The 24,349-nt window shown below is 32.9% G+C and overlaps 2 long non-coding RNA genes across 3 annotated transcripts; one reads left to right on the forward strand and one right to left on the reverse strand.

The window, feature by feature from the left end:
• The first annotated feature begins 4,939 nt into the window (after positions 1–4,939).
• Positions 4,940–14,884, forward strand: LOC147396557 (uncharacterized). The gene is made up of 3 exons (XR_015181125.1): positions 4,940–5,127; positions 10,716–10,779; positions 13,798–14,884. It is a non-coding gene; the product is annotated as an uncharacterized LOC147396557 (long non-coding RNA).
• A 1,328-nt stretch (positions 14,885–16,212) lies between these two features.
• Positions 16,213–22,468, reverse strand: LOC147396558 (uncharacterized). 2 transcript variants are annotated; one of them, XR_015180254.1, is made up of 4 exons: positions 21,353–22,468; positions 20,119–20,240; positions 17,058–17,315; positions 16,213–16,958 (listed from the first exon to the last, which is right to left on the reverse strand). It is a non-coding gene; the product is annotated as an uncharacterized LOC147396558 (long non-coding RNA). The 2 variants fall into 2 exon arrangements; XR_015180253.1 differs by having other exon boundaries at positions 20,119–22,468.
• Positions 22,469–24,349: the final 1,881 nt, after the last annotated feature.

Here is a 24,349-nt window from a genome sequence, read left to right on the forward strand (position 1 = left end):
TTACACGTGGCATTTCTAAGGAAATGTTTCAAAATTTTGTGGAAATGTAGGGGCATGAAATAAATTCAGAACACCACGTGTCTTGTAATGAAGGAGGGTTCATTGAAAATTTGAAGCGAGTTGCCCGCTTCAAAGTTAGACTCGTTCTTGAAGTTGCTTGTGTATAGGTATGAACTACACTGAAGGAGGAATACTTGTATCACAAAGTTTGCATGTTGTAAAACTCCATTTGGACCTACTTATGTGCATGAAATTCTAATCTTAGCCGTAGATTTTTTTTATTATTTTTAGTTATTTGCAGTTTTTTTTTGTTAAACTAGTCATTCTCAAACTATGCTAGGATATTTATCCCATATGGTCCTTGTCCAATGAAATATACAACTAAAAGGCCATATCACACAAGGTGCTCGCATTATTGTCCCATCACAACATTTTTTAGCCTTATATGTTTTTTCAATGGAGTTGTTTTGTTTTTATAATTTATAAATTTATCAAAAAAATAACACAGTTCAAACACACACACACACAACAATTACTGTACTTTGTACAATCAAAGATTGAGAAGACAGGACTCCCTCACCGTGGGACTGAGAACTGTGCGTTCTTCCGACTAACTATATGGTAACCTGACATTACCTCCTGATTTCTCTATTTGATTATACACTGTGCAAAAGTTTATATATATATATATACACATAACAATTATTGTACGTTGTACAGTCAAAGATTGATAACACAGGGCTCCTTCACCGTGGGACTGAGAACTGTGTTCTTCCGGCTATCTATATGATAACCTGACATTGCCTCTTAGTTTCTCTCTTTGATTATACACTGTGCAAAAATTGTAGGTTGAGATGGTGTATGTAATCAAACAGTTTACAGTTCTATTTTTTTTTTCTATAATTATAGTAGTTTTAGATCATTGTTGATACCACGATTATAGTAGTTTCTATAATTATAGTTATGTTCTATGCACTACTCTTGTTATTACCATTGGCAGATGGAAGATAACAATTCAAAGAGTGCGAAAGCAGATTGGACATCCAAAAAACATGAAGCTTGGGTCGAGATCTGTTATGACTTAGTTAAGAAGGAGAGGAGATCGCATAAAGTGCATGACAAGACCGATTATGAATTCTTGGTCAAGGAGTTTCATAAAATAACTGGTGTTTATTACGATAGAGGGCAAATGAAGAACAAGTGGGATAGACAAAAAGGTATTTGGGGACGTTGGAATAAGATTTACACTAATACTTGCATCTCTTATGATGTTGACACCGTCATATTAGATGCAAGTGATGAGTGGTGGGATAGGTGGTTAGAGGTACATTTTTTTTGTTAATTTATCTTTTTAATTATTTTAAGATTTTTGTCCATTTATGTAAATTAAGGTTTTTATTTTTTATAGCATCATCCAAAAGATGCAATATTTCGAAAGTAACCTCTGAACGTTGCGAAACAATTGTATTTCATCTTCGAAGGTACTGGTAGCCGGATGTGGTCTCCTGCATCTGGTGCAATGCCATCTGCAACAGCACCCCAAGATGAAAATCTGGATGCGGATGATATAGATGATGTCATGGAGACCCAATATCCAGAGTCTCAGACACCTTTACACTTTATGCCTGATGATGTTGATGAGTTTGAGGATGATGCTACCCATACTGTACCCCCACCTCGATGTAAAAGTGACGATATTCTACAACCTCAAGGTCGTAGGTAGAAAATGACTACTGCTATGCGAATTGACCAGTCATTGGAGAAGCTCGCAGATGCAGTTCACAGTCAGATATCTGCTTCTACCAATCCCATTCATATTAAAAAATGCAGTATTCAAGAGTCGATCTAACTCTTAGACCAACTATCAGATTTAACCCCCAAGTGTGCTCTTTATCATTTTGCGTTGAACATATTTATGAAGAACAAACAATTCAGAGAGGTTTTTTGTGCGTTATGAACAGTAGAGGTTCATTTTGGGTAGTTGGAGGATGAGATGTCTGATTTCATGGCTGAGAAAGATGTTTAGATATGTTTATATGTTACTTTAATATTTATGTGGGTTTTATGATGCACCTATAGGGTGCAATATACATTGGTTACTTTTTGCACTATTATGGTGAAATATACTCTGAAGTTTGGATAATTTATTTTCTATTTGATGGATATCTGATTTTCTGTTGGTTGTATATTATATTTTCTGTTAGATATATATATTTTATTTGTTGTTGGATGGATATTGTAATTAATATTTTCTGATAGATGGATATATACGACTAATATAGATTCATAAGAAAGTCATATGGATTCAGATGATACGACTGATACCATCGATTTAAATAGTGATACCACCAATACTGTCAAGTCAAGTGTTTTAAGTATGGTCACTATAGGAGTCGTCTTAGGTTCCCTATTTTATTGTGATAATTTCTTATATAGAGAGTCACATAGTAATAGTCAATTAAAGGGAATTGACTTTGTGCGGGAAACACTAGATGATAATCGTACGACGTGTCATGCATTATTTAGAATAGAACGACACGTATTTTTGAATCTGTGTAGTATTTTGAAAGATCGAGGTCTATTAAAGATGGGACGCTACGTTACTATTCAAGAACAACTACCGATGTTCTTATTAATAATATGACATAATTAAGGACAAAGATTAATTGCAAATAGTTTCGATCACACACCTCAAACGGTTAGCAAGTATTTCAACAAAGTTCTTTTGGCTATTGTGAACTTATCAATGTCCTTAATTGTACCTCCCGACCTCAATGAAGTCTCTTCGCACATCCGTAACAATCATCGTTTTTTACCATATTTTAAGGTAATTATATATATATACTTGTACTAATAGTAGATCAATTGCGATATGGAGGACATAAGAGACACAAAATATAATGGCAACATGTTCGTTTGACATGTTGTTCATTCATGTGGTGGTTGGTTGGGAAGGGTCGGCTAATGATTCACGTGTCTTCCTTGAGACAGTGAATACTCTCAGTTTAAAATTTTCATATCCTCCACCAAGTCTGTATTTAAAAGTTTGTCAATTATGTCTGTTTATATTTAATCCTAGAAATTAATATTTTTTTTGGATAATAGATAAATACTATTTGGTAGACGTTGGGTACCCACTCATAGATGGTTATCTCGCACCTTATCGAGGTGTTCGATATCATCTACAAGACTATAGGAGATCACGAGTAAATGATCGAAATGAACTATTCAATCATTTACATTTTTCACTTCGGAACGTGATCGAACAAACCTTTGGGGTTTTGAAAGCAAAATGGCCAATCTTAAAGTTGATGCGTTCATATAGTTTAGACAAACAACGAAACATTGTTGTTGCATGCATGACATTGCACAATTTTATTAGAATACATGCGATTGTCGATGAAGAATTTGCTCGATTCGAAGAAGAAGGTTTAATGAAAGTGGAAGAAGAGGGCATCACTGATCAAGAGTATCCAGTTCCCCCATTAGCAGGTCGTCAAAGTCAACAAACAATGAAAATAGATATGGATTCAATAACTGATGTCATTTTTACTAGCAATCATTGATACATTTTTATATTATGTATTTTTTTTTCCTTTGTATTGTAATTATAAATATTGTTATTCAATGTTGGAATAAAGATTATACTGTTTTTAAGTATATTTTGAATATTCGATGCTAATTTATTTATGCTCTTTGTGTATGATGAATAGCATTGATGGCAAATTATACGTATCCACTATATTGTTCATGTGGTCGAGTGATGACATTAGTCACAGCTAAAACAAAATAAAATTATGGGAGGATATTTTATAAGTATCCATCTTGACAGGTAATATGACATTGATATTAATGTTGGGTGCGTATTTATATTTGGTAAGATTGATATTAATTCATGTGTTATTTTACTTTATAGAGACATGCAGGGTCTTTTGTGTTGGTAGATGAAGTTGACATTATCAATGATAATGTTCCTTAAGATAAAGTAACGAAGTCAAATAAGAAGAATGAAAAATATATTTTGTGTGCATTTGTTGGATGTATATTTTTCATGTTTTTATTTATTTCAGTTTTACTTATTATATTAATTATGATTGTTATGTTTAAATGATGTCAGAATATAAATTAGATATTATGTGGATGTGTTATGTATACTCGATGTAATGTGGATGTGTTATGTATATACGATGTAATGTGAATGTTAGATTGCGTATTGTGTAGGTATTTTGTTTATCAGGAAAATTTCATATGTTCATTTTAAAGATGAGATGTTGCCGAAATTTATATTGAATTATAAATTTTTCTATAGTTTTTTTTTTAGAATTATAAATATTTTAAAATGAAAATAATTATTTCATTAATTTTTTATATAATTTTATTATATTTATATATATTTAGTATAATTATATATTTATAGGGGTATTCTGATAATTTTTTATGTATTCTGGGTGCATTATGCAAGTATTTTGTTAAATAGGAAAATTTCGTATATCCATTTTTAAAAGGAGACGCTGTTGAAATTTCTATAGAATTATAAATTTTTCTATAATTTTTTTTTTGAATTATAAATATTTTAAATTTAAAATAATTATTTTTTTAATTTTATTATATTTATATATTTAATGTAATTATATATTTATAGGGGTATTCTGGTAATTTTTGATGCATTCTGGGTGCACTATCAACCTTAAGGGCATTCTGGTCATTTTACCCTACTACAGCAGATTTTAGAAGCTGTATCAAACATTAATTACCAGATTCTAGTCAACAGCACAACAGTTTTAAAAAACTCTATCAAACAAGCTTTTCAGTGTTTCAGATTCTGACAGCAGATTTTGACAGCTGAATCAATCAGGCCCTTAACTTAAGGTTATTTCTGACTTTTTTGCATGTGAAGGGGGGTTAAAATTGTAATCTCATTTATGATTTTGAGGAGGAAAAACAATAAAAAGCACTTACCCTAATAAACTTGGACGAGGCATTTGGCGATTTCAATTGGAGATAACAATGACGGAGATCTTGGGGAGGAGATGGCGGCCAAAAGCTAGTCCAGTCTTTATTATTCTATTTGGAACTTCCATGTTTATTGAAGATGGGGCAATGGTTCTTTCTTGCCTAATTCAACAGGTGATCTTTATCTTATCTCATTTTCCTTTCAAGAAAGTGTGTTTTCTAATGTTTAGATTCTTCTAACCCACTCTTTCCTTGTACACTATGGAAAACATTCTATATTTAGTATTTTTGTTTGTAAGTACATTTGATATCTTACAGACAAAGATATGACTAAGATAAGCTTTTCTAAATAAAATTTAAATTTCTAATTCCTTGTGATATGCTCTGTTATTTATTTAGTTTCTTAAGAAGTCTTATCAATTTTTTAATTCTTTTGATTTTTTTATAATGGGTTCATCAAATTTTCTCCTTAAATGATACATTTCTTAATGTAAAGTTCTTTATTTATTTTTTTCCAACAGTTATTTCTTTGAAAAATTTTCTCCAATACTGCTCCAAACAAGTACTATTGTGTTAAATGGTGTACATTGATTTTTTTTTTTTTTCCAAAATGTTGATCATTCATTCAGAACTTTCATTTCTTGAATTTTTCACTTTCTCGGATAATCTCTCAAAAACATATCTATTTTTAGCAATTAGAATAGAAATAATAGTTATTAGATTTAGTAAGTAATATCTTTAATGATAAACATATCTATTTTTCTTCTTTCACATCAATCTGAGTTCATCTAGATAAAATCAAAGAAGTGCATGGACTCAGATTTGTCCAAACAAAAAGGGATAGTTGTAGACAACCCAATTTGCCTGGCCCAACCCTGAGAGCAATCCAAAAACCTTGAAAGATAAAGCCTAACTCCGGTTCTACCAAGAAGCCCAATCCAAGGCCTGAAGTTTTGGGGGCCAAAAGTAATGCAGGCTCATCCATAAGGCATGCACCATGTTCAAAATAGGCTTGTTTGTTATACAAAATGGACCGGGCTAGGTTTTTCTGGGTCCGTCCCCAAAGCAAGGACTAATAAATTTTTGCACAGGTGTTTGCTTTAGGGAAGGACCAACCAATTTTTTGTTATTTGTTAAGACTTACCCCATGTGCTTACAATTTCATTAAGATATTTTTACACCTTCATTGCTTTTAATCAATCTCATTACCTCTCTTATTTCAAGACAATTCAAGTGAACTACCCTTTTAGCCCTTCACTAATCAGCAATGTAAGCATTAAATCAAGATTTTTTTGCAGTTCTTGGGACCTTCACGGGAAAACTCTATTTGTTAAAAGGCTACTCTTGAGGATCAATTACCTTCCTAATCCTATCTCGTATAGACACAAGAGAAGGTAGTTGACCCTTAAAACCCTACACTTTGTGGATTATTTTATGTCACTCTCAAAGCTCTCAATGACTGTTGACCAAGTTCAAAGGTGTTAGATGCTTTGACCCATCAAAAGAATTCTATAAAACTTAGAGAGAAATTTACCTCTTAACCCGAAGATGTTAAAGCTCATGGGAAGGTAATTGATCCTTAAGACCTTTAAGTATAGATAATTTCATGTCATTCCTAACTCTAAGTATGGATAATTTCATGTCATTCCTAATATTTTTGTCGAAATTATCTTCTTTCTCAAGTCTTTGGACAACAATATCCGTCAAAGAATTCTCTAGAGACCTTGAGGAAATTTATAGTTTAATCTTTGATCATCCTGGTTGGTAAGACTCATTAAGGTATAAACGACCATCAAGACCACTTTGACGAAGGACTACCAAGGTCATTCAATGTGGTTTTCTTACAATTAAATTGACTTTGTATTGTGTAACCTATTATATCCCCAAGGATTTTCAAAAGCATATAAATAGAAGAGGCTCCCAAGCTTGAGAACCAATTAAGCTTTCTCCCTTCCAAAATTTTTGTCCAATTCTTCTCTCAAGAGCTTTTAAGACCCTAAAACTCTGTCCAATTCCATCTCAACTCACCTTCAAGATTTATGAAGAAGAAGAAGAAGTAGTAGTAGAAGACTAAGGCAAGAATCAAATTAAATGGATTCTCTGCCTTAGTTGCATTCCCCCTCTCCCATTTCTACCCTCTTCAATTTTTTTTTTCTTTTAGCATTGGAGCCTTAGCTTACTAACCCCACTCAACTTTTGTAGCTTAGGACAAGCTTGTTTTGAATTAAACCTCCATGTAAGAACTTAGCTGCAAGAGTAAGTAGACGACCCTCTGGGACAATTTCTAATATCTCCACTTAAGGTAGATCAATTCAAGTGCATTATCATATAGTTAGGAATGCACAATGAAAAAATATTTGTAGAGAGTACTCCCTTTTTTAGAGGTGATCGTCACATTTTAAGTCAACAAAAAACTCTTGTTCTTCAATTCACTAGGCTTATAGCCCTTTTTGTTAATTTAAGTATATTTATATTCTCTCTCTCTCTCTCTCTCTCTCTCTCTCTCTCTCTCTCTCTATATATATATATATATATGGGTCCCTTTCAGCAACAAACATTTTGGCAAACATTTTGGCAAAACATTTTTCAAAACATGGGTTAGAGGTTTTGGAATGGGCTGATTTTTGATGAGCATGATCTCTATGGTGAGGAGATCATCCTCATCAAAAATCAGCCCATTCCAAAACTTCTAACCCCATGTTTACAAGTTGGGAAATCGTGGACCGTCCATTTTTGTAAGCCATTTTTGATGGTAAGAGGTTTTGGAATGGGCTGATTTTTGGTGATAATGATCTCCTCACCGTAGAGATCATCCTCACCAAAAATCAGCCCATTCCAAAACCTCTAACCCATATTTTGAAAAATGTTTTGCCAAAATGTTTGTCAAAATGTTTGTTGCTGAACATTTCCCTATATATATATATATATGGGAACGGATCAAGGGACATATGAAAAAATATATGTAAAAACAATGTAACATTAATAAAATTTCAAAATATGGGTTAGAAGTTTTAGATTGAGCTGATTTTTTGTGAGGATGATCTCTATGATGGGAAGATCATCCGGAAAAAAAAATCACTCAAATCTGAAACTTCTAACCCCATTAAAAGTGATTTAGAATGTGGACCGTTGATTTTTTGCCAATAATTTGTAAATCACTTTTGATGGATTTACAAGTTTCAGATTGAGCTAATTTTTTGTGAGGATGATCTTCTCATCATAGTGACCATCCTCGCAAAAAATCAGCTCAGTCCAAAACCTCTAACCCATATTTTGAAAAACCATTTGTTTTTACATATGTCCCATGAACCGCCCCCTATATTTATACTAGAGTTCACCCATGCCTATGACATGGGTATCCTTTCTCGGGTTTAGCAAGCAAAAGAGAAAAAATATAGTTGGAGGGTATTATTATAAAAATAATAATAAGATTAAAGGGGTAAAAGATGAAATAAAGTAAAGTTAGAGGACATGAATAATAAATGAAATAAAGTGGGTCCCAAGAAAATATAGCTTCATGGAAGGGGTATTATTAAAAAGAATTGATATTAAAGGGGTAAGAGATGAAAAACAATAAAGTAGATTAAAGGGGTAAAAGAGAAAATGCAGTAAAATTATACGAAGAGGCATCCTCTTTCGAGTTAAGGGAGGAAAAGCAAAAAAAAAATAGAGTGGGAGGGGTGTTATTAAAAAAATGAGAATAAAGACGTAAAAAATGAAAAATAATAAAATTGATCAATGAGGTAGAAGAGAAAATGCAGTACACTTAGAGGAGGTGAAAAATAAAAAATAAAGTGGATCCTATGAAACTATAGTTTGATAGGAAGTGTAACCTAGAAAACTATTATAAAAAATTTGAGATTAAAGAGTAAAATATGAAAAACAATAAAGTGGATTAAAGGGTTAATAAAAAATACAGTAAAGTTAAGAATAAATAAAATAAAGTGGGTCCCAAGTTGATTAAAGGGATAGAGAGAACATGTAGTAAAATTGGAGAGGGGCATTCGCTTTGGGTTTGAGGGGGTAAAAGTAAAAAAAATATAGTTGAATGGGTATTGATAAAAAAAATTGAGATTAGGGGGTAAAACATGAAAAATAGTTAAGGAGATTAAAGGAAAATTAGAGGAGGTGAAGAATAAAGGAAATAAAATATATCATATAACATTATAGTTTGATGAGAGATTTGACCCACAAAACTGTAGACAATGGGAGGTTTGTCCTTGTTGGATTTGTCTACCACAACATTGTAGTTGATTAGACGTTTGTGTCACACACAACTGTCCCAACTCAGTTGTATTTTATTATATAGACTAGAGTTCACCCGTTCCTACAACACGTGCATCCTCTCCCAGGTTAATGGTTAAGATGAAAAAAAAAAATTAAAGTTGTAGGGGTATTATTATAAATATAAAAAATTGATATTAAAGGGATAAAGGATAAAAAAATAAAGTGGATGAAATGGTTAAAAAAAAAATATAGAAAAGTTAGGGGAGGTGAAGAATAAATGAAATAAAATGGGTCCAAAGAAACTATAACTTGATGGAAGGAGTATTATTCAAAAAAATTGAGATAAAAGGGTAAGAGATGAAAAATAATAAAGTAGATTAAGGGAGTAAAAGAAAAAATATAGTAAAGTTAGACGAGGGGGCATCCGTTTTTCGAGTTAAGAGGGTAAAAGTGAAAAAAATAGAGTTGGAAGGGTATTATAAAAAATAATGATTAAATTGGCAAAAGGTGAAATATAATAAAATTAATTGAAAGTGTAAAAGAGGAAATATAGTAAAATTAAAGTAGGTAAAGAATAAAGAAAATATAGTGATTCTCATGAAACTATAGCTTGATGGGAGGTTTAATCTACAAAACTATTATAAAAAAATTGAGATTAAAAGGGTAAAAGATGAAAAAAAATAAAGTACATAGATTAAATGAGTAAAAGAGAAGAGATAGTAAAGTTATTGAAGGTGAAAAATAAATGAAATAAAGTGGGTCCCAAGAAACTATAGCTTGATGGAAAGGGTATTATTAAAAAAAATCAAATTAAAGGGGTGAGAAATGAAAAATAATAAAGAAAATTAAATAGGTAAAAGAGAAAAATACTAAAGTTAAAGAGGGCATTCTCTTTCGAGTTAACCAGTAGAAGTGGAAAAAAATAGAGTTTGAAGGATATTACTCAAAAAATGAAATTAGTGGGCAAAAGATAAAAACTAATAAAGTGAATTAAAAATGTAGAAAAGAAAATATAGTAAAATTAGAGAATGTAAAGAATAAAGGAAATAAAGAAGATCTCATGACACTATAACTTGATAGGAGATTTAACCCACAAAACTGTAGATTATGGGAGGTTTGTCTTAGTTTGATTTGTCTCCCACACTATTGCAGTTGATTGGACGTTTGTGTCACACATAAGTATTCCAACTCAGTTGTGTTTTATTATATAGATGTACATCACTACATATATATTTCAACTTTCATATAGTCTCTTGAAGCAAATTCTTCAATTAATAGGCAAATAAATCTGTTTACATTGACTAATAATTAGAGTGAACTAAAGTCTTTACAAAAAACCCTAAAATACATTATAGCAAAATCATAACCTTTGACTTGATCAATTGTCAGATATTATTTATTTTCGTGCTATTGAATGCTGCCATATAATTTTATTTTTTTGCTTATTTTGGTGGAAGATCTTTTTGTTATTTTGTTATTTAGGAATTTAATTTGATTTGTTTTTCTTATTTCATGTTGGCTTTTGATCTATATAGGAACATCATAGTATAATGATCTACTCCTTCAATATTATTTTTGGAGGCAATGCTTCCTGAAGAGGTACATTTTTCTTCTCTTCTTAATCTTAATCTTACTTTTATTTTATTATATTTTCTACTTCTCTTTATTTTTAATACTCTCTTGGTAAGAAAAATAAGACAATTAATTTTTTTTATGTGGCCCATAATGTTATGTTCTTTCTTATATTATGGATACAAATTGCTAGCTTTTTATTAATTATATGGTTTGCCATTTGATGATTATTTTTTAATTAGTACTTGTTCAAAGCTCTATTGTCAAATATGCCACCATGGCCCGGTTTAACTTATAAAGTAAGTGCCTAGGACATCTAGGCGGCTAAGTGCATCTATTTTATGTGAAAAATAAAAGTGGCACGTTCAAAAATAAAGCAGCCACTGATTAGAATTAGGTAGTGAAATAAAAGATTGTTTTTTTTTTAAATAATATAAAAAATAAAAGAAATATATAGGCTTCACACACAATTAAAATTTTAAAATGTTTTGTATTGAACTCTTTCGATTTATAACTTATAGCTACACATTAAGTGCTTAAAATGTATATACCGAGGAGGTTTATATAATGCTGATTTAAAATTTCCCCTCCACCTTTTGGTGAATATTTCAGATACCTCTAGGTATTTTGAAATTGATGACATATCTCTCTTGACTATGGTTCTGTCTATGAGGATCATGTCCGTACAAATTTATGAGGATTTGACATATTCTTATCAAATCCATTTTATTCAACTTCTTCAATCTTGTGGATTAAACTTTTGATCTCTTTGATAAGTTACAATTTTTCTCTAATGACTTATCCTCCTCTACCCCCTCTCCAAAAATCCTTTTCTCTAATCTTTGATTTATTTGGCAATGGTACCTAATTTTCACTTGTTTTCTTCTCATCTATTTATAAGACAAAACAATAAAGAAAATCGACTAACAAATCAAATCATAAGGAGCATAAGCAGCAAGATAAGGTGTCTATATGCCATTGGCCATTCTTCCAAATATCTAATATTTTCATTTATTGGTTTCCACCAAGGAATAAAAGTTGCATTTCTTACACAATTTTCCTTCATGATCCATATTTTGTTTCCATTTGAATGATATGTTTTGAGAATATTATAGCATAATCTATCGTAGAAAATGTTTTGTTTTCATTGTTTCAAAATCAAGTTCATGAGGACTGCTGATAGTCTGATATATTGTCATAGACATAATCTATCTGCAAGCCAGTTAGATCACTACTCTTCTTTATATGCTTATTTGTGGACATCAAAGTTCACCATAGAATATGAATGAACCTTTTATTTACAAATGTTATTAAGTTTCATCAAGATTTCTAGTTTCTTTGGCTCTTTGTTTGGGATCAATTGTCACTCTTCCATAGAAACGTCAATTCTTCATTTATCTTTCCATGTGTGCTTTCAAACTAACATTATAGTCATCAATTAAAAGACCTTTTTAAATTAATTATGTGCCATTGTAATTGTTAACTCTATATTGTTAGGATAGAAAAGTTAAATAGAAAATAAATAAAACAATAAAACAATGAATAACAAAGAACTACCGATTGGACATAATTACTGATTTGAACAGAGCGAGACTAGTATTAAATACAATAGCAATAAAACAGATTTTGCCCCTGCAATGTGCTTGAAGTCTTTGGACATCTGTCTCCCAAGATACAATGTTGTACACATACAATTGAACTTGTATTGTGACGGTATTCTTAAGGACTTGTGAATAATCTAAAAAAAAAGAACATGCAATGTAACAAATAAAAATCCAAAAATTGAATAATGCAAAAGGAATAACAAATAAGAATATATAGAAGTAGAAGTGTCGTTCTAGATAGTCACCAAGCCTAGTGTGAAAATTGATTTGGAGTTGTGATTGTTCGAAAATACACATATATTTGTATAGAATATCTCTTGGGTTGTGACACCACTTGCGTCTCTTAGAATAGTCCGAAGTTCTAACTCGTTGAGTTCAACTCAATGGATAAATTAAATTAAGTAAAAAACCCAAAAACTATTAGCAAAAGTGAAACTTTCACGCACACCCACATGAGACTTAAATTCAAAGATTCCCCCCTCCCCCCCTCCCTCCCTCCCAACGCACACATCACATGCGCACACACAAACTAAGGTTTTTCGGAGCAATGAGTCCAAATTCTTTTTAGAACCCATGGGCCCTCATGTGCATGTGGGCTTTACCCATATTCCTCTCACACTTGCTACATTATATGAGAGATTCTATATAAGAGTTACACTCTTTAGTTGTTTCTATTCAATGTGGGATTAAAATATTACACCACAACTTACAAACAAGCCACTCAACTTTCACTTTTACTTTTACTTTTACTTTAGCTTTTACTTTCACTTCCACCTCAATTCAAACATAAGAATAAATCCCACATTTATCCACCTAATATCAAATTTTAACAATATCATTTTCTCATCAAAGCCCAAGGGTACTTCAATCCCTTTCTATTTTTCATCTAATGGAAATATAACCTCTCTTCTTCTGTACAATCTTATTGTATTATTGCAAGATAAAACGCATATATATGATCTAAACAATCTCACAATACTAGAAACAATAGACATAGTGCCGAATACTAAAGGTGAGGGTTAGATATTTAGATATTTTTTGGTTAAAATTTTGTTTAAACAACATGAAATGGTTTGTGGCAATCAAAAAGGTGGCTCAAAATTTAAATAGAGCATTAATCTAATAATACTTTTGGTACTAGCATGGGCACCATACTTCCAATTAGGCGCGCATGCTCTAGTTATTTTATGTCCTTGCTTTTTTACTCATTTTAAATCAAAGTAAGAAAAGCTCAAATAGTTGGTTCTTATAAAGCATTCTCCATCATGATGAACACTTGCCTCTGAATAAAGGATCACCTTGTTTGATCTTTTACATTTTAGTTAGGAGAAAGCTTTTGCAGTATTTTTACTAGTAAGATGTTGTTAATATTTTTATCCAAGTGTTGGGTATGGATTCATTTTGACTAGTTGGATTTGTGAAAAATGTATGATGTAAACAGATTTTTTTACCCTGACTGAGATGAAAGATGGGCTGGTTGCCCTTTCTAAATTGAAGAATTGGTCTCCTTGATGCAAAAGGAGAAAGAAGTTGTGGTAAAAAAAACTTTCACGAGGCAACCCGACAACGAATGGTATACTGTTGCAGGTACACTATGTAGACACCCCAATTTGCACAAACCCGTTAGGAAGATCCAAATTTTCTTGAGTTGATTCCGAAATAGAACTCAAGCTCTTTGACGGACCCTCATTGCCACTTGGCATTATTTTCATGCATACATGCATACATGCATCATGTCATATAGTTTGCATGCTCAACCTTGTCCCTAATCCAATCGAATTCCATACCACATCCCTAATCTAATCTAAATCCATACCTAACCCACCTTCCTAATCATGGACCAACCCAATTTTGTATCCATTCTCCATTAACCAACCTATTATCCATAACCTAAAATCCATAAGCTAAGTCCTACTAAACCTAACCTTAATACCTAAAGTCCATAACTCATTATCCATGAATCAAGTCCATCTCCAAACCCATAGCCATAATACCCATAGTCCATAATCCAAGTCCATCACCTAAGCCCAATACCAAGTCCATCACCTAAGCCTAATATCAAGCCCAACACTAAGCCCATTCCCTCACACCCCTTCAAAAGATGACACATGTTGATCTCTCATAAGCCCCCAATACCTAATGCATCATCTAATTGGAAAGTCAACTCCCTCTTGTAAAAATTCAAGAATGCCATTCTCAAAAAGTTTAGTCAAACCAAAAAGGTTATTTGGTTTTTGGTAATAATCCATAAAGGTGAGAGAACTTCCCATTATGCCCTCAAAAGGTAGGAATCTTCAAGTACACACATGGAGTTCTTTCATTGGTCTATTTCAAAAATATACTTCCACCTTTGCTTTATGTGTTATTTAAAAATGAACCAAGGTCTACTTTTCACCTACCATTTCACCTTTACACATGTCATTCTCCTACTCGCCCTCCCAAAAGTATTTTTATTTTTTCCATTGGTCCATTTCAAAAATACACTTCCACCCTTACTTTATGAGTTATTTACAAATGAACCAAGGTCTACTTTTACCTACCACTCCACCTTTACACATGTCAATCCCTCATTCACCCTCCTAAAAATACTTTTATTCTCTCATCTCTATTTACCAAAAAATCAAAGATCAAATAATGCTTTTAGGGTTCTTCAAAATGTAATCTTTACCCTCATACAAATGGAAAATCCAAAAGAAACAACCTAAACCTCATGTCCATTTTCTTTATTTTTAGGGTTGGACCACTTTATCCCCAAAGACCTCCAAAAACTCTATAAATACCCTCATTTTCTAAGAACAATTCATGCTTAAAGCCCCTATCTCTCAACCTAAAACTCTACCAAAATCTCTACTCATTCTCTCATCTTCTGAACTTCAACTCAACCCTCAACCATCTCATTCAACTCTCAAGTCTACCTTTCAAGGTTCAAGTTCATCAAGGGACAAGGTGGGGTTTAAGATGTAGTTTACTTATTTCTGAACTTCAACTCAACCCTCAACCCTCTCTTTTCTTTATTTTTAGAAATCCCTAAGATGTAATGTATACCCTTTCCCATCCCCGGTAGATTGGACTAAGGTTCGATCGAAAGGATGGGGGTTGAAGCCCTTTTCACCCCAATCTCATGCATCATCTTATACACAATGCACACACTCACCTATGCATGGCAATGATGAAGAAATGTGTCACCCTCTTGATGGGGTGAAACACTAAGTTTCTAGCCATGTATACATGCATTAAGGTTGTGGCCTCAAGGGAACTCCATCATGGAGCCTATCTAAAAGCTCAAACCTACATTCATATTCATAAATGCAATGTGACTACATAGGTCATTCTCTTCCATAGAATGCCCTTAATGTCACTTTGAAATCAAGACCCTTTTAAAAAAGGGGACATTTCACTTTAATGCACACACCACCCTTGTCATGCATTCTCATGGATTTTCAATATTTGTTTTCTCAAGTTTTTACAAAATAAAATGGTCAAGTAAGGTAACCACCTTTGGTGGAGAGGATGGGATGCCTAACACCTTCCCCATTCTCTAACTGGACCTCCTTACCTAGATCTTAGGTAGACCTTGCCCTTTCCAATACATGAGAATCACTACAATGCCACGGAAAAAATGATTTTCAAAAAATCAATTCGGGTGCCCATTCACACCCATTTCCAAAAAAGAATGGTGGCGACTCCAAACAATATAGCATTGAGGTTCATGACGACCATTTCATGTCTACAAAACTACATATTGCACAAAAATTGACTTTCATGGACAATCGTTTTTAAAAGAATGACTGCACTAACCATCGTCAGAGTAGTCATTCTAATTAGAGTCGTGTTTCAAATGTGATTGATGAGGTTAGTAAAAAAAGTGTCGTGAAAGACAACTGTGTTTGACAATCACCCTAAAATGACTGTCCATGGTAGTTGTTTTTTTTGAATTTATAAGTAAAAAATATTTTGGATGTGTTTTGCTCAAATATTTCCATATTTTTCATCCATAATTTTAAAAAATAGTTTTTTAGGGGTTATTGTATCATTCTGGTCTCAATCCAAACATTTTGAGACAATTTAAACCATGCTCATATATTATTAATTGCAGATGTAATGATTCTAGAATAACTTTTTTTTTAAAATATGGCATAACACATTTAATTTGCTAAAGTAGGTTGAAGAAAAATATTTTGTTCAACGTTGTATAATCTTCTACAATGCCTATTCCACATTAGAGAGATGATAATAACCAAAACAACAATACAGTAAATTGACACTTAAGCAATTGAAGTAAAAACACTTATTTTTACACTCAACAAAGCTCATGAAGCATGGGTACCATGTCATGAACTCAAGTCACCAAGTCTTCTTTGGGATTATAAGCAATAAACATTAAGTTCAAAATTCTAAAAATTGGTACCAACATATAGTACTACTGGCAAAGAAAAAGATAGACATCATGAACAACTACAATGACTTCATTCTTACCACAAAGAAGAATGCTTATCAGTTCCTCAAAAGGGCCATTGATAAAATTTTCTTGCTATATGGGAAGATTCTCAAGGCTCCCGCATAGGGTCTGATGGCTTCAACCAGTGACGCACGAAGAGGACCCTGAGTTTCAGGATGAACACAATTAGAGAACCAAATAGAAAAAGACTTGACAAAATCAAAATCTCATCCTCAATACTTGAAATTGGTTGATGTCCAAACCTTGGAAACATCAAGAGTAGTTTGAATGACATAGTTTGCAAATGGGTCTTGTAGTAACTGTTCAAACTCATAAGCCGAGAGCAGTTCATGTATGATCCTTGATCAGTTCTTTTCATTGAAAAAGTTGAGACATTTTTGAACCACATTACTGTAGAATTTCTGCATTGATAGGTGTACATACTTCCCTTAGAATTGAGAAATGAATTTTGCAATGGCTAATGGGATCTTCATCTCTAATATACATTGGACCGCATATTTCTAAAACAAAGAAGACACAAAGCTTCAAAATCAGTAATGTCTAGCTGCACACTAAATTTGAGAATATGAAAAAGACAAAACAAATTCAAAGATTTATGATCCCATTATCAATCCTAGGATTAAAGAGTTATCTACAAAAAAATAAAAAAAGGTGAGAAATGAGTAGAACATTGTGACATGAAATGTGATATTCATATTCTTTGACAAGACAATGCATTACCACTTAAGTAAAAAAAAATAGAAGCAAAGAAACCTACATACATTTATTGGAATATGTTAGGATCAATTTATGTTTATATTCAAAGATGTATGACCCCATTATCAATCCTAGGATTAAGAGTAATCTACAAAAAAAGAGAAAAAAAGGTTAGAAATGAGTAAAACATTGTGACATGAAATATAATATTCACATTCTTCGACAAAACAATGCATTACCACTTTAAGTAAAAAAAAACATAGAAGCAAAGGAACCTACATACATTTATTGGAATATGTTAGGATCAATTTGTGTTTAGTAGGACCAATTTATGTTTAGCTTTTTGGTTTTTTCCCTTTGTAAGGGTATATATATCTTTGAACTCTTATTATTATAATAAATACTATTCCCAACCCTCGTTGTGGTGGGACGATTCTCTTTCTATTACACTTCTTGGTATCAAAGCCCTAGAACCCCATCGATAAGTCATTTTGGATCCTTTCTCTTCGATTTTTTGGTCCCTTAAAGCACAATCATCTTATTTTCTTCTCTTCCAACTTTGTCGTTTGATCTTTGAACCAAACACATTTAGCAGTAGGTTCTTTTAAGAGTTTCCCCCTTTGGGGGTTTCTTTTCTTAATTTTTTTGGCTTGGAGTGTTCTACTCGCATGCTGCGATAAAACTAGTTGGCTGTCCTTGCAATAAGCCTATACTATAGGCTGGTTTCCATGCTGCCAGCATGACACTACGATAGTGTTGTGAGCTATGATAGGACTCCTGGTTGTGTGAAAGCTCTGAGGGCTGGACATCAGTTTTGAAGGCCCTGCGATAGGACTGTGTGATTGTGATTAGGTTGTTAGCCTCTTGCGACAAGGCTATGTGATGGGTCTATGCTTCTGCTACTTTTTTATGCCGGTGTATGATAGGTATGTCTTGTCAAACAGGGATGTGTAGCCTTGCGACAGTGCTAAGCAAGTTTGTTAGGCTATTATGGACCAATGTTGTCCCCTTTTTCCTTTCATTGGACCTCGGTTAGCATGCGACCTCTCTTCAAACCAAATATTCTAGTATATTTTTGTTATTTTTGTTCTTCCAATTTGTGGAGTACTTCTATTTTTTGTGAGGCTACTATGAGTTTAGTTCTTCAGTTATCTAGAAATCTAGTGTAGTTTTTTTGGCACTTTTTCCTTGCCTTTTTTTTTATTCGTTTATCTTTGGAAGTTATTACATTAAATCAAGAGAACAAGGAATCAAATACTTTTTTTGGGCACTACTTCTCAGCCCAACGTATTACTACTGCCTTTTTGGATTATCAAAACTTTCAATCTTGGTCTTGGTCTGTGAGACTTTATTTGGGAAGTCTAGAGAAATCTGGATGGCTTTTGGATAATGTTACCAAGCCACTTACTCTTGATCCCAAATCTGAACAATGGGAAATTGATAATTGTACTATTCTCGAGTGGTTGTTTAATTTTAAGGAGTAGTGAATCTATACTATGTTTATATACCATGAGACTGTCCCATCTTTGTGGTCAGCTCTCACTCAGACATATGCGCATGCTCAGAATGATTCATAGATTTATGAGCCTTATCGAGATATTACCCAGGCTACTCTGAGGACTAAGAATGTAGTAGATTATTTTGAGTTTCTTCAATCTCGATGGGAGGAGCTCTTTCATTTTAAGTCTATGTTTGAGTTATTTGTAAAGGTAGTCGAATATGTGATTAAGAGAATTGTTCAACATCATACATATCAATTTCTCCTGGGCTTACGCATCGAGTTTGAGGCACTTCAAACACAGATTCTTAACACCTCTCCATTGTCTCCCTTATTTGAGAATTTTGCGACTATTGATAGTGATGAGCATCATCGTCGTGTAGTTCCATCTTAGACTTTGATTTCAAGTATTCTTTCTACTCCAGCGATAGATTAGATGGCTCTTGCATCCAATTCGAGTTTCTTTGACTCTCATACTCAAGAAGCTAGGAATAGTGGCCGTGGCAGTGGTCGTGGTTAAGGGATTAGTTTCATTTGAAGTCATTGTGGGAAAATTGATCATGAAAAGGCTCGTTGCTTTCAGCTCTACCCTCACTTGTTACGATCTACGGTTATACCTTTGGGGCACTCTACTCCCCGTGATGTCATAGTAAATTCATCACTAGTTTTGACCATTAATTCTCATGTCCTTGGCACTATTGATTTACAACAACTTCAGACCCAAATTGTCACCATTGTTCAAGATCAAATCCATGCGTAAACTCAATTATCTTCGACTATGTTCTCAGTTACCACACCTTAGGTACATCTTCTGCATTTCATGTCTCTTAGTCGGGTCCAGCCCCTTTGCATAGGTTATTGATTCTAGTGCCTCTGATCAAATGACTGGTGAGTCTAGTCATTTTACCTTTTCTATTTTTCCTACTACTCTTCGAGAGGTTCGCCTTGCTAATGGGTCATTTACCCCTATATACAACAAGGGTACCATCCCCTTATCTTTTGGTATCATCCAAAACTATGGCAAGCTGATGTGACTTCCTAATAATGTTTTAATAACGAAATCCTATTCAACTACCACTGTAAATACGATTACAATATACTGGTCTTACCAATGTTCGGGAGTCATGGCCTCATCATCTGACCAATGCTATCCACAACAACGTAAGTGGTAATCAAGTCCCCAAAGGAGCCACCACTGATTAGGGCTTTCCATCTTCCATATTGATGATACCTAAAGAAACATAAACCAAAAAACAATTTAAGAGGAAACAAACACTTTATTTTAAACAATGGGTATATCCGCATACATCAACTTATAGGAGATCAAGTCCAAATTAACTCTCGACAAGTGGCAGTCCCATTTTCTTAATAAATTCCATCTATGTAATTGTAACAAGTAGCAACTAACAAGGTTATTAAAACAATCAAAGAAAATTTCCATTTGTCCTTATTGGTTAAACCATATGGCCAAATGTTGGGTGTGATAAGGTAATACATCAGTTCTTGAGAAATGAGCAAGACTCTAAAAGATTTCTTAGAGGTAAAAGATGATTTGGAGATCTGACAAAGGCGAAGGGCTATGGATGCTTATTTGCCAAAGTCTTAACATACATAGAAAAAACCCAAATCAGGAAAACTCAATCAGTGGCATCTATCTGGGTTGATAGGTCTGTGAAATGTATATGAGAAGCAAGATAGCATGAACGTTGTAAGTAGAACTCTTGAATTAATAGATAAAACTCAAGGAACAACATTCTTAAGCCAACCCAAATTTTGTCAATGTCGCACCTTCAGATTCTATTTTTGATGAGATTCACCAGCAATGATATCGAAGTACTCAATATTGCAAATAATCTGAGAATGAAAAGATTTGGAAGAACAAGAATTGGGCATTACATCCAAATTTAGAATAATTCAACCTAGTTTTTGCCTATTATGTTTCAAGTTGCATTGGTTTCAGTCATGTTTTCCAGTGATACCTTTAGCAATCACTTATATAATTGTCATCATAGTAGATTTGGGTCATAATACCGAGATTGTATAAAAATCTAATCTGAAGTATCGGAGTAGTTCTGGATCCAATCGAATTATTATCAATTTGATTCCAGATTGACACTGGCCCAATCCTAAACCTCATGGGCAAATGTCATTTTATGAAATAGAAGTAGTTAGTCTTGTTTAATGGATAGGTTTAAGAATGCAGCCAGGTTTTCTAATCTTGGGTCTATGGTATTAACACATACTTTGCTACCGCACCAAGGTGGCACCTTCATATAGTAGTTTTATACCATTTGTAACAATGAAGGAAGTTTTGAGCAGTCAAATGCATAAGCCTCCACTAACCTGTGAACAGAGATTTTCAGTTTTTTCCACCAGAAGCTCAATTTTCTCACCACGGTCAAGAACTTGTGAAAAGATGGAACGTTCATAACCCAAACATACACCATTATAGAAAGAGTAAGACGTTCTATAAATAAAAACTATTTTGGTAGGCACTACATGAAAGTGACACAAAATCAGTTGTGAATAAAAAAGACATATTAGTTCAGGAGTAATTACATTATAAAAGAAATTAACCGTGTCTAACATTCTCAATGTTTTCCATCATAACTCCCTCAACTTCCGAAACCTGAGCCTTCACTTTTGCAAGCTTGCTGATTTCCTTAGGATGATCAACACAGTACTACATATGCTTCTTCAATTTTGGCCTAAAATGTTGACTAAACACATGTAATGCATCATTTAACCAAAAAAAAGGCATGTTCCATTGATAGGTTAGGAGGCAATTCAGAGAAGAAGAATTACCTAAACTCCTTGTTCAAGTTGTTGGCAACAGAAGTTGCAGCTTTCCCTCCTTCATATTTCTTGTTGAAATCTTCCTTAACTCGCTCCAAGAAGGCAATAGGAACTTGTCTGCTAGCAGACTCAACAACAACTACATAGTAGGCTGTAGTATCCAAATATAAAAAATGCAAACTTAGCTTCAGATCTCTCTTTTTTGTAAATTTTTCCTTATTCTATCCTAGTCACCAACATCCCAAATAGCTGCATTTAAGATGTGCTAACAAAGCTCAAGTCATGATTTATTGAAATAATTCATATGCCACATAATTCGTCAATAGTATGAGTGGGAAGTCAACATGATATCTAAACATAAATTGAGGGCACTGAAACAATACTTCCATAAAGCTTCTCACAAGAAAGAAGATATCACAATTGAGATAAACTTTGAGCTATATGATCCCCATGAGCACAAGTTAAACTACCCCCAAAAAAAAGAAAAAAGAAAAAAAAAAGCAATCATATTGATTATAATAGGCAATATGTATTTTTCAGCATAAGAGGAAAATGGAAATAATAAATTGAAACCAGAAGTGTACTAAAACTCCAAATATGTTCTAATTTTAAATTATCCAGTCCGTATTATCATCTATGAGTTCTAATTATAGGATCTGAATGATCATGACCACAAACAGCGATGAACAATGGCACAACACAGCTGGGAAGCTCCTCGAATGTGCTTAACGACATTAATTCTATTCTCAGGAACGACTCTCTTATTCTTCAAGGGCCCCAACTACCACAATCATGCTAGCAAATTCAGGTGCAAATATGTTCTAATTATAAAAGATTCATTCGATAATTCCTAGCTATGGGTTCTAATTATGGTATCTTAATAATCATGACAGCAAATAACCATGAGCAATGGCACAGGATAAGTGGGAAGCTCCTCAAATGTTCGTAATGACAATGGTGCCATATCATTAATTAATTCATGTTAAAATAACAGTTTAGTTTCTTATTTTAGATTTGTGACTTCGTAGCTTAACTTACCATATGTGTTTAAAGGTCTTAACTTAAATGGTGATGATTACTGGGAATGGTTGGTTACGAGGCGCCATCCCCAATAGCACAACCACCACCAAGCATGACATCTGCTAACAATGAGGTATCAAAATCTTTCATAGGCAACTTTTTTTTTCTCCATTTTTAGAATATATGGGACAATTTCATCTCCCTTTTTTTGTCTTTTGGTTGGGACAGGGGGTTCTTTTAATAATGTAGTTATCAGAGATAACTAATTGTTTTAAATACTTTGGATTTAAAACAGAGGGATCTAAAAAGACCTAATCAATAAAAAAAATTAAATATTTACCTTTACAAAGACAATGGTCTTGTTCCCTCAGATCTGGTAGAATATTTCTTCGTACAGCATTCCTCGCTTCGTTCTGTCATCGGATTCATTTCGGATCTCCAAAACAAAGTATCTCCTTCTGAATTTTTCTAATTTTTTTTTATGGATTTCTGGGGTGTTTTGGAAGAGCTTCTAGGTGTTTTTTAAGCTAAAGTTGGGGTATGGATGTTAGGTGATTGGGACTTCAAAATAAAGGTTTATGGAAGGTTAAGGAAGCTTTTTGACCTACTTTTTCTAGGATTTATTTTTTGATACGAAAATAGGTTGTAGGGACCCCTATTTATAGATTTTTTAAGTACCTTTAAGATAGAGTTAATGTTTAATTATAATTCTTTTAGAGAGAGTTATTGTTTAATTATAATTATTTTAGGTAGAGTTATATTTTAATTAGAATTATTTTAACTAGAGTTATTATTTAATTAGGATTGTTTTAAATAGAATTATTATTTAATTAGAACTCTAGTAGGGTTTTGACTTTTAGTCTCACTTGATTGACTTTAAGATTTTGACTTTAGTCTTACTTGATTGACTTTAAGATCTTGACTTTAATCTTACTTGATTGACTTTAAGATCTTGACTTTAGTCTTACTTGATTGACTTTAATTTCTTGACTTTATTCTTACTTGATTGACTTTAAGATTGACTTTAGTCTTACTTGATTGACTTTAAGATTTTGACTTTAGCCTTACTTGATTGACTTTAATTTTAATTAGGATTTCACTTTACATTAATTAATGTTTTAATTATTAATTTTAAAATTTTTAATTATAAAATTACCGTTTTGCCCTCGGAGAGGACTTTTTGTGTTTTAAGTCAGTTTTTTATGCTCTAGGATGTTTTGGAATCAATTTTTCATAAGGAATTCAATGGGAATATTGGTTTGTGTCATTTATAAATTTTTTTGTACGAAATGGTCGTGAACCTTATGAGGAGCATTTTCGTAATTTTGTCAAAAATTGTGAAAATTGGCGAAATGATTTATTTGGTTTCGATTTGTTATTTTATGTATTCTAATGGATTTTCCTAAGCGTAATGTAAGCTCTAAGGATGTTTTGAAGTTATGGGTATTTTGATAATTTGATCATTTTTTAGTGATTTTTATTGTAAAGTTTGTTTTTGTCAAAAAAATGATAATTTCTATGTTT

Source organism: Akebia trifoliata, chromosome 8 (assembly GCF_017979445.1).
Source record: "Akebia trifoliata isolate Shusen 1 chromosome 8, ASM1797944v1, whole genome shotgun sequence".
NCBI lineage: Eukaryota > Viridiplantae > Streptophyta > Magnoliopsida > Ranunculales > Lardizabalaceae > Akebia > Akebia trifoliata.